The following is a 5358-nucleotide window of genomic DNA, read 5'->3' as shown; positions in this document are numbered from 1 at the left end:
ATGGCAACCCACTCCAGTATTCTTGCCTGGAAAATCCCATGGACAGAGCAGCCTGGTGGACTCTAGTTCCTGGGGTCACAAAAGAGTTGGACATGACTTAGCAACTAAACAACAACAAATCTGTATACCTATAACTGAACCACTTTGCTACATACCTGAAATATTATACACCAACTATACTTAAAAAAAATAAAGTAGGACCTTCTGCAAAACAGCTGACTAGACTCCTCAAAAAACACTGTCATTGGGAATTTACTGGCAATACAGTGGTTGGGACCCCACACTTTCACTGCTCCTGAGCAGTTCAATCCCTGGTAGGGGAACAAAGATTCTGCAAGTCACATAGTGAGGCCCCCCACCCCAAAAGAATATAATGAAAATAATGGGGAAATTGATTCTGAAAAAGATTTAGTAACAATATAATGTGTAAACATTGGCTGGATTTTGCCTAGAAACATTTTGAACAAATGTCAAAATGAAATACTCTGGTTACTAGATATTATGGATATGTATTATTTTCATCAGGATGATAATGGTATTATGCTCATTTAATGATTATCTTTTTCTTAAGAATTACATGCAGACTTTCTTGGTAAAATATCATGATTTCTACAATGTTTAAATAATTTAGTAAAAATTTGTATATGCTAAAATAGAACATACAAAATATAGAAAAATATTAACACGTTAAATTTAGGTGGAGGGAATATAGGTATTCACCATATTGCTTTTTCAATTCTATGTATTCTAATGTTTTCATAATGAAGTGAAGTGAAATTCAATCAGTTGTGTCCAACTCTTTGAGACCCCATGGACAATACAGTCCATGGAATTCTCCAGGCCAGAATACTGGAGTGGGTAGCCTTTCCCTTCTCCAGGGGATCTTCCGAACCCAGGGATCGAACCAAGGTCCCCCACATTGCAGGCGGATCCCTTACCAGCTGAGTCACAATGGAAGCCCAAGGATACTGGAGTGGGTAGCCTATCCCTTCTCCAGCGGATCTTCCCGGCCCAGGAATAGAACTGCGGTCTCCTGCATTGCAGGCAGATTCTTTACCAACTGAGCTATCAGGGATGGAAAGGGAGATAATTAGGAATATACTATTCACTGTTTCATATACAGTTTCATAATGAAGGTCTGGAGAAGAAAGGGGAAATCTATGATTTCTCTCCCCTTAATGTATCACAGCCTTGTCCTGGCAAAGGGGCTTGCCCCATAAATGACTACTGGAAAAACAAAAGCAAAGAGATCATTTTGCGGACAAAGGTCTGTACAGACAAAGCTATGGTTTTTCCAGTAGTTATGTAGGATGCAAGAGGTGGACCATAAAGAAGGTTGGGCTGAGCGCATAATTGATGATTTCAAATTGTGGTGCTGGAAAAAACTCTTGCGAGTCCCTTGGACTGGAATGAGAATCAAACCAGTCAATCCTAAAGGAAATCAACTCTGACTATTCATTGGAAGAACTGATACAGAAGCTGACGCCCGGATACTTTCTTTGGCCACTTGATTTGAAGAGCCAACTCATTGGAAAAAACCCTGATGCTGGGAAAGGTTGAAGGCAAAAGGAGAAGAGGACAGCAGAGGATGAGATGGTTAGATAGCATCACGGACTGAAATGGACATGAATTTGAGCAAACTCCTGAACATAGTGAAGGGCAGGGAAGCCCGGCAGGCTTCAGTCCATGGGGTCACAAAGGGCGGGACACGACTTACCAACTGGACAACAACATGACTTCCCTTCAGGAAATATGCAAGTAAGAAAAAGAGCGAAGTGAGATTTAAAGTACCTAAAAAAAAAAAAAATGGAATTTTGTGTTTGGCAAAATCATCCTTCAAAGGTGAAGGAGAAATACTTTCTCAGACAAAAACGGAGGGACTTCCTCACCAGTAGATCTGTCTCCAAAGAACAGTTAGAAAATTTTCAGAGGAGGGTGCGGAAAGAGTGGAAAGGCTGAAAAAATTTTCCGAAGGGTGGTGGCAAGAGGCTGCCATCACTGGACCTTGCCAAGTCCTGACGTCGCTCTTTCCCCGTCGCGAAGGCCACTAGCTGCCGCGCAACCCAGGAACCGCGCAGGCCCCGTCTGCGTGTGCTTCCGGGTTAATTCCGGCCGGAACTGCAATACGAGACGCGCGGGTTCCGGGAAGGTGGCTCACGCCACCGGACCAAAGAGAGAGCGGACGCCTGCGCCATCTCTGCTGGGGCCCCGCCCACTGACACATTTCAGGAGCAAGCCCCGCCCAGCCAGGGAACTTTTGAAGGTGCTGAAAGAGCAACGTCTCCCAGAACGGGAGCTCTGAGGGGATGCTTGGGGCTTGGGAGACTCTATAAAGGTCCCTAATCCAACTGGGGTTTCAGGGAGGATCGGAAGCTGAGTACTGAAAGAGTTATCTATGCAAAGAGGAATGGGAAGAGCCTTCTGGGCAGAAATTGACGGAGAAAGGTAGAAAAAAATTGGGGCTACACTTGTAGGCAGAGGCGGGTTTATAGTGAAGCTAATGAAGCTGAAGTTTCAGAACCTGTCACTTGCACACTTTCAAGGTTCGGTACCTAAGTTTTGCATTATTTTTCTCAAAGAGGAACTCTCGAATTGTGTAAGGTTTAGACCTCCCAAAACGACTCCGCGTAGGGAGCCAGTGGAAAAGAGGAACACGATCAGATAATTGTTTATAAGAATGATCATCTGATAGGCGATAATCGGAGTAGGTAGGAGTAAGGTGGGGAGGTCAGATGAGAAAAGACAGTGGTCTGGATACTGCGGTGGCAGTGAAAAAGGAGAGAAGAGGATGGATTCCACATACAGTTGAGAGAGAACTGCAGGACTTGTTGACTTACTGACCCTATTTATAAATAAAACGGTACCTACTATGCCAGCAGTTAAGAGCTGTCATCTTATCCTGCTTTTATTCTTTTGACTTCTTACCACCTGATAGGTATTTTATTTTCTTATAGTCTAAGTAATTTTCAAAAGGTTGAAAACAAATGTCTCAAAAAAGTATAAAATGAACACATGACAAAGAGTTTACATATCATAATAAATTATTCATCTATTATTATCTTAAATGATGAGGGAACCAGTAATATGGTAGGTAAGAGTTGTTCAAATGAGAATTTGTATCAGGGATTTTAGATTATCAGCCAAAGGGAAGCTGAAATAAATTTGCTAATAGTTACAAAAACATCAATATCCTATTAAGCAATAAACTGTAATGTCAGGAGCTATTTCTACTACCAGATGGAAATAACTCCATCTCTAGTAACAAAATCCATTTGTGTTACTGGGGATAGGAATTATTTATGTTGCTCTCAGACAAGAATTATTTGCATTTCTATCAGTTTTCTGCCCACTTGGCCTCTACTCCTACAAAGTTCTAAGACAGCTTATTCAACATAAGGTCAATATACCCCAGGTGAAGAAGGAAATGGCAAACCACTCGAGTATTCTTGCCTGGAAAATTCCATGGACAGAGGAGCCTGGCATGCTACAATCCATGGGGTTGCAAAGAGTAGGCCATGACTGAGCTCGCGCGCATACCCCAGCACTGCAATGAAAGACACTGAGTAATCTTTTTCTGCCCATTTATAAGTTCTGGGCAATGTTTTCTGGACACCTATATAATCACTAGACTGTAAGATTTAAAAGAGCAAGGATTTTGTTTAACTCATTGCTGAGTTATCAGCACCTAGAACAATACACGGTCTGCAGTTGGCTTGCAATAAATATATATTGAATTAGTGAGTGGAAGATGAGCAAGTAAGAATGTGAGTGTGAACAATGTCTGGTACAAGGACCTAGCAGTTGTAATGTGGAGGGAGGTACATGCATAGAGACAGGCCTTTTTAAAAAAAAAAAAGCTCATAGATGTTTAAAGCCAGATAAGGATCCAATGAAGAGAGACACTGAATACACTGGCGAGGAGGTGTTCCAGACACAACTGTTTTCAAAGGTTTACACCAAATAAGAATGTCAGGATTAGAGCCACAATCTCCCTGGACCTCTTCTCACTCCAAGCCTCTAAAAATTGAGGGAAGAGAGAGACGGTTGGACTAGCTCAAGGATTCTCACCAATTTGGTCTTGTAGCTCCTTTGCACTCTTAAAATTGAGAATTATTGAGATTTTGCTTGTCTGTCTATCAATAGTTGCCAGATGAGACATTAAAACAGAGAAATTTTTCTAAAATATTTGTTCATTAAAAATAACAATAAACCTGTTACTTAAATATCTTTATGAAACAATATATTTTTCTAAAAGAAAATTAGCCAGAAGAGTTACATTGTTTTCCAAACCTCTTGCAAATTAATGTCTGGTTTAATAGAGCTGGATTCTTTTTTAAAGAAAGCTTTAGAAAAAACATGATATAGGTCAGAAACTCAGCTCCAAAGAAAGGAAGATTTCTAGAGAAGAAATAAAAGAAGCTAAAAGTACTTTATTTTCTTATTCTTAATTGATCTAACAAAATACATGAAGAGATGTCCTAATCGTATATCACTCAGTTCAGTTCAGTCGCTCAGTCATGTCCAACTCTTTGCGACCCCATGAAACGCAGTGCGCCAGGCCTCCCTGTCCATCACCAACTCCCAGAGTTTACTCCAACTCATGTCCGTCGAGTTGGTGATGCCATCCAGCCATCTCATCCTCTGTCATCCCCTTCTCCTCCTGCCCCCAATCCTTCCCAGCATCAGGGTCTTTTCCAATGAGTCAACTCTTTGCATGAGGTGGCCAAAGTATTGGAGTTTCAGCTTTAGCATATATCACTAGGGAATTGCAAATTAAAATGGTACACCTTTAAGGATGGCCAAGATCCAAAGCACTAACAAACAACCCCAAATGCTAGTGAGGATGTGGAGCAGAAAGAAGTCTCATTCATTGCTGGTGGGAATACAAAACAGGAGAGCCACTTCAGAAGACAGTTTGGCAGCTTCTTACAAAACTAAACATACATTTATAAGATTCAGAAATAACACTCCTTGGTATTTACCCAAATGAGTTGAAAACTGTGTGTTCACACAAAAACCTGCACACAAATGTATATAGCAGCTTTATTGATAATTGCCAAAACTTGAAATTAACCAAGGTCGCCTTCAAGATATGAATGGATCTATTATGGTACATCCAGACAATGGAGTATTCAGCATTAAGTCAAAAACTGCTGAAAAAAATGTATTAACTAAAACAAAACCAAATTACATTCTATCAACACATAGCTAGTAACAGTCACTTTCAGGTAAACCTCAAGTACAGAGTACAGACATTCCCATCGTACTTAAGGCATCAGGCCATGCTGAGGATGGTGAGAACAGAGAATAGCAGTCATCAGGATGTGAATCACTTTAACCGTGGGCTCTCCACCATTT

The sequence above is a fragment of the Odocoileus virginianus genome, chromosome 25 (assembly GCF_023699985.2).
Source record: "Odocoileus virginianus isolate 20LAN1187 ecotype Illinois chromosome 25, Ovbor_1.2, whole genome shotgun sequence".
NCBI classification, from domain to species: Eukaryota; Metazoa; Chordata; class Mammalia; order Artiodactyla; family Cervidae; genus Odocoileus; species Odocoileus virginianus.
Note: the sequence above shows the minus strand (reverse complement) of the source record.